The 14,557-nt window shown below is 42.1% G+C and overlaps 1 protein-coding gene across 6 annotated transcripts in view; it reads right to left on the bottom strand.

Moving 5' to 3' along the window:
• GRIP1 (glutamate receptor interacting protein 1) overlaps positions 1 to 14,557 on the bottom strand; it is a 721,542-nt gene that overhangs the window by 32,275 nt on the left and 674,710 nt on the right. The gene's annotated exons all lie outside the window — the stretch shown is intronic.

Genomic DNA, 14,557 nt, shown 5'->3' with positions numbered 1-14,557 from the left:
CTAAACCGGCTGGCGCCCACCAATGTTAGGGATGGGCCTGAGGATTATTTCATCCACCAAGAAATGACATTGTTAGTGAGTAGAGGGGTCAAATAACTATAGCACCAGCAATAACGGCAAACACAAGGTGGGCATTTACTATGCACCCAGAACTTCATTAAGTGCTTTACTTGTATCACCTTATTTATTCTTCATAATTATCTTTGAAGGTAGATACTGTTATTATTTGCATTCAAGGACCTAGGGGTACTTGCAAACTTTCCTGGGGGTTCCAGTCCTAACTTTAGGAGAATCAGTTTTCAGATCCTCAAATTCCACAGGCAGGTCTTCCCAAAACCGTCCTCACTGAGAAAGTTCCGGGAGGATCTGAGATCTGTCAAGTCTCCCTTCTTACTTCCCCATTCACAATTGTTTTCCTGCCCCTTTACAAATGAAAGACATATTTCTCATCCATATCAAACCTCTGAATGAGCTTGGCCCTGGGATATAAAAACTCCCAGGCATCAAATCAAGGGATAATTCGGGAAAGCCTCATTCCTGAGGGAAGGTCTTGGAGTGGAGCCTTATTTCAACCAGGCACAGATTTAGCGCAAGGCTTTTACCCTCTCTCATCCATCTATCTCCCTGCATCTCAGAATCAGAATTCAGAAGGACAGCTGTCAGGGTGAGGAGGTAGGTACATTATGATGTTTATTTGAGCTGCAAAACAAAGACTGACTTCCTTTCCGACAGGGAATTAAGTCTGATTGGCTTGATGGGTGACAGTGAGGAATGGCTTTGACAATGAGATTATATAATGGACAATTTTCCACGAATTTGAGCTAAATCTGTGGCTCCATATTTTGACAAAAATATATTTAAGCATATTTACCACAAACTGGAAATAACAGTTTTTGCAAGTATTATAATTTGAGGAGAAAAAAGTTAGGATGACAACTTTAAGTGTGTGGCGGGGTCTCAGTTTTTCAAAATTCTTCGCGAGGGGCCTTCAGCTGGGAGAGCAGGGGCTGACTGGCAGGTCTGACTTTATGGTTCGTGCTGTAACCACCACACATGGCTTCATCTACTACTTCAGGCTGTGACCCGTTACGTGTGTGTGTGTTTACGTGTGTGTACCGGGTTGCAATATTACATACATTTCTTACTATGCTTAAAACACATAATCTAGCAAACAGGCCTAGGGCTCCAATTTCACATACAATTCAATGACCCAACCACATAAGATGACTGTCTCCATGCCATCCTTTTGTTTGTCTTCCCCATTCACTTTCCCTCTACTCGTTTGGTCCTATAATGCCATCCTCACTATCTGTTAGAGCCCAGAGAAAGCAGGATGGCCAAGGATAACGCTCTCTGATCAAAAGGATTTAATCTCCAGAATGCAGGGGAAAGCACACAGCCGCATCATGGAAATACTCTACGAATCTCCTGTTTTAGAAAACCAAGGATTAGAAGTCCTTGGCACAGAGGAACTATTTACAGTTCAAAATCTCATTTTCTTTCTTGGGTAACTGCAGAGTGTGGCTAGACATTTGGGGAGAAGTCTTGTGTGATGAATGTGCAGTTTTCCGTCGTAAGTGTTGAATTAAGGGAACACATGAGTCTCCTCTTGACGGGGGGTGACTGGGCAACATTGCATCTCTCCTGGCTCCATCTGACAGGCTATGCATCTTCTCTTTCTGAACCAAACAAATTAACCCCCAAATATTTACATGAAGTCTCTTAAAAAGAGTTAGGGGAAGCCCGCGCCTCACTTCCCTTACCCAGCTTTAAACTTGCTAAAAGCCAAATGCTAAATGGTTGTGTCCTCGGGAGGAGCATCCTTTTCTGACAGGCATTAACCCATATGACCATTCCGTTCCCAGGGGAAATTCCAACATGTTTTAAACAGAGCAGATTAACTTTCTGATTTTCCTTCCAACTGTTGTAAGTAGTTCTTGGTGACTTGGGCAAGAGTGTAAGGATGGCCTTGAGCAGATATGAAGCATCAGTACTAGGAAAATGTCCCCTCCCTGCCGAAAGGCGTGTCTCTCTATACCAAGGATGCCTTGTCTTAATAAGCATTATTAAACGATTATTGCATTACAACAAAGCAGGGCACGAAAAGGGGATACAATTCAAATATTTTTGCGTTAGGCCTGAACTTAGAAGACCTGGGTCTGTTCCATGCTATGCTAGCACAGGGACTGAAGTAAGAGAAGACCTAGGTTCAAATCCCAGGTTTGCCACTTCCTTGCTCTGCAGTCTTGGCCAACTCACCTCCATGTAAAATAGGGATCATGACACGTGCTTCACCAGGTTGATATGAGAATTAAGGAGAATAACATACACAAACACTCATGAACATGCCTGGAACACAATGAGGTTTTAATGAAAACCTCATTTAATGTTCATTACTTTTATTATTTACTAAGTCGCTCAACTTGTCAAGATCTCAGTCTCCTTATTATAAAACAGGGAAAGTAGGAAATCAGCATTGCTAATTCAGGAGATGTTCCAGCACCTCTAAGACTCGTCAGGTACTGCAGGAGGAGCTGAAATGTAAAGATAATAAAACTAGGCTCCTGTCCTCCCAAACTGCACAGTTTAGTATAGGTTTGGGAGAAAGAGGAGGAGAAACAGGCATAGATAGAAAATGAGAATTCTAATAGCATGTGAGAAGTGTTATCCTTTCAGACTGAACACACTGACAGAAAAGAACAGAGATCTGTCTGGGGGTCAGAATACAGGTCATGAAAGGTGTCAATGGAAAAGCAACATACAAGCTGGGACTTAGAGGATAAGCTGGCATTTACCAGTGGAAGTACTGCGGAAGCAGTGCAGGCCTAGCAGGAGGGGCTGGAAAGGTGCACTCATGATAAGCGCTGCTCCCTGGCCTCATGTTCCGTCAGTGGGTTCCCGCTTCACTCTCATGGAGGGAGCAGTAGTCCAGCGATTTTCTGGTCCCTCTTACCATCTGTACTTAATCCTCCCCAGAGGAGGAGCAGCGATTTACCCAATGGTCCAGTTCTGGAAAAGAGCACTGGGAATGTACCCTTGGGCCCTTCTTGGCTCTCTCCAGACCCATTCTCTCCCACTGCTGCTGCACCGTGAGGTAAGCAAACCTGGGTCCCACTCCTGGGGCTCACTGAACTCAAAGGAGGCAGGAGGCCAAGACTGCACGGTTAGCTGACTGTGGCAGACTACTAATTGCCTATCAAAACATCCATTCTTATCTTCATCTTTTTACTAGAATACCAGTTTTGAGGGTGGGCATATTACTGCTCAGGATAAGACTATATATCCTAGCCTCCCTTGAAGTTGTGTTAATTTAATTATGTAGAAAGTTCTGGCCAATGACATGTAAACAAAACTTCCAGAAAGGCTCCTTACAACTCTCTTTCCTGCTGCCCGGAATGTAGATGAAATGGCTGGAGCCCCAATAACTATCTTGGACTATGTGATAGACCCAAGGATGGAAGGCAAGTGCTAAGCATAATAGAGAAGAAACACTTAAGAGCATGGGTCCTTGATGACACTGTTGAATTATATACTAGTTCTGAAATGCCTACTCCTTTTTGATTTAAGTCACTGCAGTATTAGGGTTTTTAGTTCTATTCAGCTAAGTCAAATCCAACTGATATGCTGGGGTTAGAGTTTGCTTTGTAGATCTGACTTTCCCCTTACTTAAGTCCCAACATCAGACCTGGGTTGGGGTAGGGAAATAACAATCCTGACTCTGGGTGTACATTCAATCCAGATTTTCTAACAACCCCCCGACTCTGTCAAAAAAAAAAAAAAAATTAAGATGTTGATATTTTAATCCATTGCTGACTCCAATTTCTATTTCCCAACAGATTTAGAATTGATAAAGGCAGGGACTGATTAACATCAAAACACCTAGCGCTATCAGGGTACCAAAGACCAAAGCTTGCTTAGAGAAGAGTGAGAAGTTCAGGATGAGGAGTAAAAGGTACTGTGGGGAAGTGTCAGGAGATGAGATCTGAGATCGATAAAGCAGTTGGGGACTGGATTACAAAGAACTCTGTGTTTTAAACTAAGGACCTTTGGCTTCATCCGACAGCAAGAGAGAACCATCAAAAGAGTTTTTTTTTAAAGGGAGTGGCATTGTTCGAATTAGGTTTTCTAAAGGTCATTGATAGTAACGCGGAACGGTAAGATGCTCAAAGTAAGATGAATGAGGAAGTAAATATTTCAGACCTGATGAAGGATTTATAACAAAGGCAATGGCAATGAATGGAGAGACATGAGATGTTGAGCTAGTAGAAAGCAGGAGGATGTCTGGGTCCTGATAACACAGTGGGGCTACCTGCCTCCTCAGGCTCTGCCCTACAGTGGGGGAAAAATAAGCCTCTATCTTGTTTAAACACCATCATCTGTATTTTCTTTTATACGCAGGTGAATCCAATCCCTAACTGATGCAGGTGGTTGATGACAGTGTAATTTAAAATAGGGAATATCTGAGGGAAATTAGGTTTGGGTAAAGGTAAGTTGGTTGCCACAGTTGAGAAGATGTTACCAGGCCCCGAGGAATATCCCTTTACACTAGGAGTCAAACTTAAAAGCCATGGAAAGAATAAAATAAATGAGGCAGCCCAGGTGCCAGAAAAATCAATTGCCAGAAATATAATTAGACTTTGTTTTTACTGAGTGATGATGTAAATAAGCACATAAAATTAACAGGTATGATACTGTAAACTAGATTTAAAATTCTAAATTGATTAAAAAATTGAAAGATAGAAGTAATTTAAAAATGTATTTCCTAAGTAGTTACTCTTCTTATTTAGAACTGGAAACCTTTTCATTTTTCTTTTTTTCCTCCCTCCTTTCCCTTTCTCCCTTTCTCCCTCCCTCCCTCCCTCCCTCCCTTCCTTCTTTCTTTCTTTCACATCTAGGTTTCAGTATCTGGTCTTATATTCTGTATAATAATGTGAGGGATGTTATGGATTGAATTGTGTCACCCCCAACTCATAAGTTGATGCCCTAACCCCTAATGTGACTCTATTTGGAAATAGGGCCTTAAAGAGGTAATTAAAGTTAAATGAGGTCATAAGGGTGGGGCTATGGTCCCATCAGATGGGTGTCCTTATAAGAAGAGGAAATGTGGACACACACAAAACACCAGGGATGTGGGTACACAGAAGAAAGGCCATGTGAGGACACAGTGAGAAGGTGGCCATCTGCAGACCAAGGAGAGAGGGGCTTCAGAAGAAACGAAATCTGCCAACACCTGATCAAGGACTTCTAGCCTCCCAAACAGTGAGAAAATGAATTTCTGTTGTTGAAGCCTCTAGTCTGTGGTATTTTGTTACAGAAGCCCAAGAAAACTAACACAAGGTATAAAATTCAGTCTAGATTCCTTTCACTGAGAGTAATGTTTAATTTTTATTCAGTTGCATGATGAAAAAATAGGTCTTCACAAATGTAGGTACTTCTGAAAGTTGATGGAATCTTGGTATAATCATTTTTATTTTTAGGGTAACTACACCTCAGATATTTGTAAAATTCGGATGCTCAATATTGTTTTTAGTACCACAATATTGTGCAGATAAATACCTTCCATTTGTAGCTCTTAATTCACATTCACTATTAATTTAGAAAAGTGATGCTGGTTCTTATTCATAAAGTTTAAAATCAGAGAATGGTTTTGAAAATCAATCTTCAACTCTACAATTTTGGGATTGTAGCTCCTGCCGTTATGTTTATTTTTGAAAGCCAATTTTAGCACAGGAGAGCGAGCCAGATAATTTCCTGCCAAATTTATTTCCTAAAGCCCCAATTTTGCTAAGAATGAGAAAATCAAATCATACATTTGTGTAACAATTTGTAATTGTTCTTGCCAAGAAATATTCAATGCATTTAGAGGAGACTGTGGTTTCAAAATGGCAGAGCAAAGATAGATCTACCTTCTCTTAGAAATCACCTCAAAACAAAGAACAGAATGTAAAGTCCATCTTCAGCAAAACTAGAACATTGAACCATAATACACGGGGAAAGTTACCAAATCCCGTGAAAGACAAATGGGGTGTGGTGCTAAGAAGCCAAGAGGAGACACCTCTGACCAGAGATATTGGAGAAGGCCCAGTCCTCCAAAGCAGGGGCCATGGCATGAGGCAAAACAACAATGCTTTGTTTGGAACACTAGAATGGATTGCATTGACTGGTGGCAGGAAGTGCCCTAGACCCAGTTTGGCACCAGGGAAAAGCCAGGGAGGTGGGCTGAGAGATACCTCCAGACATGCCACAGACTGCATGAAGCAATCTCCCAGTGAGCCAGGCTGGCAGAGCGGAATTCTACATTGGTGGCGGCCTGCAGTTGCTGCCCTCTGCCGGCTGAGGAAGAATGCACTCATCACAGGTACCGTGAACTGGGGGTAAATTTTGCGCCCTTCCAATTTAGGAAAAAGTCATCTCATTTAAACATAAGCAGTAATTTAAAAGTAACTGGCATAAGACATATACCAAGTTAATATTTAAACAAAGGAGAGAAGGCACAGAAATACAAAGCCATAACAGATGAAGGACACTCATGAGAAAAAGACTGCCATGGAGCAAATGATGAATATGACCAAATACATCACAACAAAATTAAAAAAATACACATCTCTGTAAAACAAGAGATCAGAGATATGAGAGCTCAAGGAAAACTGGGCAAGGCAAAATGATAGAAGGAGATGAAACATGAGCTTGTAGAGATCAGAAAAGAAATGGAAGAGAAAAATAACCCTCCCCCAATGGAGAAAATCCTGCTGAGTCTCCTGTTCTGTGCTACTCTTTGTACGTACTATGTTGTGTTACCTAACTACGTTCAAGGAGAGCTGGACTCTCTGACTGTACATGTTGGTGTCTTTCTGATCAATTACCATCACCTTTTATGAAAACTATAAGGAAGCATGGAAATAAATGAATTATGTATTCAAGTCATAAAAAGAACAAAATCTAAGAAGAACAAAGTTAATCAAATTAAAAGCAAAAATTTATTTTAAAAAATCAGAACGGAATTAAATAAATGCAAGAGTCAGTTCTTTGTTAAAAAAAAGGGCAAATACATCAAATGTAGAACCATACTTGGGATATAATTATAGAAACCAAGAAAATTACAAGAATCAAATAAGAGATTATATAATGATATGCAAATATATTTGAAAACCTGGATGAAATGGAGTTGTTTTCTTTTTTCTGAGATAATACAAATGATCATAATGACCTCAAAAAGGATCCAGCCATCCCACTTTGGGGTGTATATCAGAAGGAAATAAAATCTGTATTGAAGAGATGGCTTTCCTCCTATGTCATTGGATCATTATTCACGATAGCCAAGATATGGAAACAACCTAAGTGTCTGCCAATGGATGAATGGATAAAGTGTGGGATATATGTATATATACAAGGGAAATGCTTTAGCCATAAAAATGAAGGAAATCCTGCCATTTGCAACAACATGGATGAACCTGGAGGACAAGATACTAAGTTAAATAAGCCAGAGAGAAAAAGACAAATACTATGTGAGCTCACTTATCTGTGGAACCTAAAAATAAAGTCAGACTCATAGAAACAGAGAGTAGTATGTGGTTGCCAGGGGCTGGGGAGCAGGAGATGAGAGATGTGGGTCTAAGGGTGCAAACTTTCATTTATAAGATGAATAAGTTCTGGGGATGTAATGCACAGCCTGGTGATGATAGTTACTAGTACTGTATTGTATACATGATGTTAAGAAAGGAGACCTTAAGCCTTCTCACCAAACACACACACACATAAATGGTAACTATGCGAGGTGAGAGATGTGGTAATCAACTTGGTGGTAATCATTTCACAATATATATGTATACCAAATCTTATTACATTGTATACTTTAACTACATAGAATTTTATTTGTCAATTACACCTCAATAAAGTTGAAAAAATAAACTCAAAAGAGAGAACTACCTAAAGAATATATATGACAGGATCAGACTGCCTGACTTAAGAGTCAAGAATTACAGACGTCACAAGAGCCTCACCGTCCATGAGTATGACAGTCCAGGTACCATCAATTTGTCAGTCTCCTCTTGTATTGATTGACCTTTGCAAATTCTAAGGAAAGCAATCATAGGGTTTTCTGAGAGTTTGAAGGAGGAATAACTAAGACAAGGGGGCCAAAAGCTTAAGCTCTTGATAAGGCAGAAAGGCATGAATAGTATAAGAGTCAAGAGAATGGGGAGTGGAAGAAGCTGGCCCAGAAGCAGACTAGAAAAGGTGTGCATCAATAGAACTGAGAGTCATCCCACTGTGAGACTTCTTTAAACACAGTCCTTCTTTCTCCACCAGCTTTGATTACTCCATCCTTTTTCCCTTTTCATTAACTAAGTAAAAATTCACTCTGTTGGTACTTGTTAATTGTCTGGCCCTTCAGTTGGGTAACCTCCTCCACAAGAATAAGGACCATACCTCTTTTGTCCAACATTGTATACCCATCATATATTGGCTTTTATTGTGCCAGTCATTACATATTTACTTAATGAATGAATGGGGCAAGCTTGACATTTTGGAGTAGAAGCAGAGAACAATAAGGAACATGGCTGCAGAGACATGAATTCCTAGCCCAAGGAGGAAGATGTGCATGACGGAGGTACAACATCCTACTGGGAATGGAGCAACTATTATAGATTTAAAGGTAAAAGTCTTCTTGAGATATGGTAGAGAGAGTGTGCTGAGAGGCTGCGTGGACAAGGTGAAAAGATAATCTACATCTCACAACATGATATATCACAGGGGAAAAAAGGTACGGTTCTATGCCTTCCTTTAAAAAGTCAACTTAACGGGCTTCCCTGGTGGCGCAGTGGTTAAGAATCCACCTGCCAATGAAGGGGACATGGGTACGAGTGCTGGTCCGGGAAGATCCCACATGCCGTGGAGCATCTAAGCCCGTGCGCCACAACTACTGAGCCTGCGCTCTAGAGCCCGCCAGCCACAACTACTGAGCCCGTGTGCCACAGCTACTGAAGCCCACACGCCTAGAGCCCGTGCTCCGCAACAAGAGAAGCCATCACAATGAGAAGCCCGCGCACCGCAACGAAGAGTAGCCCCCGCTCGCCGCAACTACAGAAAGCCCGCATGCAGCAATGAAGACCCAACACAGCCAAAAACAAATAAATAAAATTAAATAAATTTATAAAAAAAAAAGTCAACTTCACAAGCACTATCTGGAGAGATCTGGTTTAACCCAATATCACAAGTAAAGGGGAAAAAGACAGACTTTGAGATCTTGGTAAACAATAAGATCAAAATGAGTGACTAGGACGTGCCCACCAAAATTCTTTTTTTTTTTTCCCACCAAAACTCTTATGGTGAGGTAGGCTGCGCTGATGGGTTCTACAATTTCCAATGATGAAGGCGGCAGGCTTGAGTTGCTCCGGGCTGCCATACTACAGTATGACTTTCCTTTCTGAGTGCTACACTTGTATAGAGTTAAGCTTGAACATATTCAGAAGAGAGGCCCCCAGGATGACAAAAACACTCAAAAGTAAGTTATGTGAGGAACAGTGAAAGGAACTGGGGCTACTTTGCTTAGAGAAGGAAAGACTCAAGAGAAGCATGAGAGCTGTCTTTGAGCAGCTGAAGGGTTGTCAAGTGTCGAGGAGGCTTTACTTTGGAATGACCTTGAGGGTAGAACTAGAACAAATAGGCAGAAGCTACAGGCTGACAGATTTTAGCTCAATACAAGGGAGAACTCCGAGCTGTCAGAACTAAGTACGGGGAGCTGGGAGAGCTGCCTTAGCAGTTAGGCAGCAACTTGTCACTCTGGGCGCTCTAGGCCGTGCAGCATGACGGCGGGCAGCCAGGCTGGACAGGACGTCAAGGGCTGCACTGGACGCCAGACTAGCTGACTTCAAATTCTCTCCCAATACCGAAATCCTGTGATTTCAGCTTCCGTGTTCCTTATGGGAATCACTTGAGATGAGTTATGTAAAAGTGCTTTGTAAACTCTAAAGTGTTTTACAAATACAAGGTATTGTTACCAATTTTTCATCACCTTGGAGGATGTCAATTCTATCCCAATTGCCATTTTTTCTATATCTCTCTAATCTCTCTTCAAACTCATAATGATTTTTAATTTATAAATGCCAAACTTATCATACCAATAATTATGACTACTATTCTCTGTCTAGGATTTCAAATTTTCAAAATCCTTCATAAATAATACATGGTTCTTCATCTTTTATAAACGAGGGATAGGCCTTATATTCAGTGTGCTAATCATGGGCCTGATTTTATTGTGTAAGAGGACAGAGTTAAGTTAAGTTCTCATATATCACTTAGGGGCAGAACTCATAATCAATAGCTCACCAAAATCTGTGTAACAAAAAAGTTCCCACATTAATAAATAAACAATAAACAAACACATTAAGAAATAAACCTCAGTCTACGCTGATAGAATTTGACTTGGGTCCTTTATCCAGAGTGTCCTCTGGGAATTTATCAACTCCCTGGTAATGAAAATAGCTGTTATTTGGTGGCATAGCTAACTTGTCACAAGGTATTTGGACTTGGAAAAAATTACTTGCCAGATAAGTGAAAGTCCCAATCCTCTTTTGGGTGTTCAAAATATTTTCTCCACCTGTTTACTCATAAAATGGAATATTACTGAACCATAAAAATAAATGAAGTACTGATACATGCTGCAACATGGATGAACTTAAAAATATTATGCTAAGTGAAAGAAGCCAGTCACAAAAGGCCACATATTATGATTCCACTTATATGAAATGTCCAGAATAGGCAAATCTATGGAGACGGAAAGTAGATTAGTGGTTACCTAGGGTTTGGGTGGAGAGGGTGGGTGTGTGCTAATGGGTATGGTGTTTCTTTTTGGAGTCACTAAATGTTCTATAATAGATTATGGTAATGGTTGCACAACTCTGTACATATACTAAAAAAACACTGAATTGTGCATTTAAAACAGCGAACTTTATGTTATGTAAATTATATCTCAAAAAAGCTGTTAAGGAGGGAGGGGCAAGATGGCGGAAGAGTAAGACGCGGAGATCACCTTCCTCCCCACAGATACATGAGAAATACATCTACACGTGGAACTGCTCCTACAGAACACCCACTGAACGCTGGCAGAAGACGTCAGACCTCCCAAAAGGCAAGAAAATCCCCACGTACTTGGGTAGGGCAAAAGAAAAAAGAAATAACAGAGACAAAAGAATAGGGACGGGACCTGCACCAGTGGGAGGGAGCTGTGAAGGAGGAAAGGTTTCCACACACTAGGAAGCCCCTTCGTGGGCAGAGACTGTGGGTAGCAGAGGGGGGAAGCTTCGGAGCCACGGAGGAGAGCGCACCCACATTGGTGCGGAGGGCAAAGCGGAGATTCCCGCACAGAGGAGCGGTGCCGACCAGCACTCACCAGCCCGAGAGGCTTGTCTGCTCAGCCGCCGGGGCGGGCGGGGCCTGGGAGCTGGGGCTCGGGCTTCGGTGCTAGCCGGGAGGGAGTCCGGGAAAAAGACTGCAGCTGCCAAAGAGGCAAGAGAATTTTTCTTGCCTCTTTGTTTCGCGGCGCGCAAAGAGAGGGGATTCAGAGCGCCGCCTAAACGAGCTCCAGAGACGGGCGCGAGCCGCGGCTATCAGCGCGGATCCCACAGCAACAGGGACGCAGAGGGAAAAACGGAGAGATTCCCGCACAGAGGCTCGGCGCCGAGCAGCACTCACCAGCCCGAGAGGCTTGTCTGCTCACCCGCCGGGGCGGGCGGGGGCTGGGAGCTGAGGCGCGGGCTTCGGTCGGATCCCAGGGAGAGGACTGGGGTTGGCTGCGTGAACACAGCCTGAAGGGTCTAGCGCACCACAACTAGCCGGGAGGGTGCACGAGAAAAAATCTGCAGCTGCCGAAGAGGCAAGAGACTTTTTCTTGCCTCTTTGTTTCGCGGCGTGCAAGGAGAGGGGATTCAGAGCGCCACTTAAACGAACTCCAGAGACGGGCGCGAGCCGCGGCTATCAGCGTGGACCCCAGAGACGGGCATGAGACGCTAAGGCTGCTGCTGCCGCCACCAAACAGCCTGTGGGCGAGCACAGGTCATTCTCCACACCGCCCCTCCCGGGAGCCTGTGCAGCCCGCCACGGCCAGGCTCCCGTAATCCGGGGACAACTTCCCCGGGAGAGTGCACGGCGCGCCTCAGGCTGCTGCAACGTCACGCCGGCTTCTGCCGCCGCAGGCTCGCCCCGCCTCCTCCGTACCGCTCCCTCCCCCCGGCCTGACTGAGCCAGAGCCCCCGAATCAGCTGCTCCTTTAACCCCGTTCTGTCTGGGCGGGGAACAGACGCCCTCAGGGGACCTACATGCAGAGGCGGGTCCAAATCCAAAGCTGAACCCCGGGAGCTGTACGAACAAAGAAGAGAAAGGGAAATCTCTCCCAGCAGCCTCAGAAGCAGCGGATTAAAGCTCCACAAACAACTTGATGTGCCTGCATCTGTTGAATACCTGAATAGACAACGAATCATCCCAAATTTAGGAGATGGACTTTGGGAGCAGGATATATTAACTTTTCCCCTTTTCCTTTTTTTTGTGAGTGTAGATGTGTATGCTTCTGGGTGAGATTTTGTCTGTATAGCTTTGCTCTCACCGTTAGTCCTAGGGTTAGGTCCGTCCGTTTTTTGTTTTTTGTTTTTTTTTTTTTTTTTGGCTTAAAAAATTTTTTTTTCCCTAATAAATGTTTTCTTAATAATTTTTTCCTTATTTTCTATTTTTAAAAAAATTTTTAATAAGTTTTTTCATATTTTTTATTTTAAAAAATTAAAAAATTTTTTTCTTAATAAATTTTTTCTAAATAATTTTTTTCTTATTTTTAGTATAAAAAATTAATAAATCTATTTTTAAAAATTAAAAAAAATTTTTTTTTCTTAATAAATTTACTCTTAATAATTTTTTTTCTTATTTTTTATTATAATTGCTTTATTTTATTTTATTTTATCCTCTTTTTTTCTTTCTTTCCATTTTTTCTCCCTTTTATTCTGAGCCGTGTGGATGAAAGGCTCTTGGTGCTCCAGCCAGGCATCAGGGCTGTGCCTCTGAGGTGGGAGAGCCAACTTCAGGACACTGGTCCACAAGAGACCTCCCAGCTCCACGTAATACCAAACGGCGAAAATCTCTCACAGATCTCCATCTCAACATCAAGACCCAGCTTCACTCAACGACCAGCAAGCTACAGTGCTGGACACCCTATGCCAAACAACTAGCAAGAGAGGAACACAGCCCCATCCATTAACAGAGAGGCTGCCTAAAATCATAATAAGGCCACAGACACCCCAAAACACACCACCAGACGTGGACGAACCCACCAGAAAGACAACATCCAGCCTCATCCACCAGAACACAGGCACTAGTTCCCTCCACCAGGAAACCTACACAACCCACTGAACCAACCTTAGCCACTGGGGACAGATACCAAAAACAACGGGAACTACGAACCTGCAGCCTGTGAAAAGGAGACCCCAAACACAGTAAGATAAGCAAAATGAGAAGACAGAAAAACACACAGCAGATGAAGGAGCAGGGTCAAAACACACCAGACCTAACAAATGAAGAGGAAATAGGTAGTCTACCTGAAAAAGAATTCAGAATAATGATAGTAAGGATGATCCAAAGTCTTGGAAATAGAATAGACAAAATGCAAGAAACATTTAACAAGGACGTAGAAGAACTAAAGAGGAACCAAGAAACGATGACAAGCACAATAAATGAAATTAAAAATACTCTAGATGGGATCAATAGCAGAATAACTGAGGCAGAAGAACGGATAAGTGACCTGGAAGATAAAATGGTGGAAATAACTACTGCAGACCAGAATAAAGAAAAAAGAATGAAAAGAACTGAGGACAGTCTCAGAGACCTCTGGGACAACATTAAACGCACCAACATTCGAATTATAGGGGTCCCAGAAGAAGAAGAGAAAAAGAAAGGGACTGAGAAAATATTTGAAGAGATTATAGTTGAAAACTTCCCTAATATGGGAAAGGAAATAGTTAATCAAGTCCTGGAAGCACAGAGAGTCCCATACAGGATAAATCCAAGGAGAAACACACCAAGACACATATTAATCAAACTATCAAAAATTAAATATAAAGAAAACATATTAAAAACAGCAAGGGAAAAACAACAGATAACACACAAGGGCATCCCCATAAGGTTAACAGCTGATCTTTCAGCAGAAACGCTGCAAGCCAGAAGGGAGTGGCAGGATATACTTAAAGTGATGAAGGAGAAAAACCTACAACCAAGATTACTCTACCCAGCAAGGATCTCATTCAGATTTGATGGAGAAATTAAAACCTTTACAGACAAGCAAAAGCTGAGAGAGTTCAGCACCACCAAACCAGCTTTACAACAAATGCTAAAGGAACTTCTCTAGGCAAGAAACACAAGAGAAGGAAAACACCTACAATAACAAACCCAAAACATTTAAGAAAATGGGAATAGGAACATACATATCGATAATTACCTTAAATGTAAATGGATTAAATGCTCCCACCAAAAGACACAGACTGGCTGAATGGATACAAAAACAAGACCCATATATATGCTG

Source organism: Eubalaena glacialis, chromosome 11, assembly GCF_028564815.1.
Source record: "Eubalaena glacialis isolate mEubGla1 chromosome 11, mEubGla1.1.hap2.+ XY, whole genome shotgun sequence".
NCBI classification, from domain to species: Eukaryota; Metazoa; Chordata; class Mammalia; order Artiodactyla; family Balaenidae; genus Eubalaena; species Eubalaena glacialis.
The sequence above is the reverse complement of the archived record's forward strand: the minus strand, read 5'-3'. Positions and strand labels throughout refer to the sequence as shown.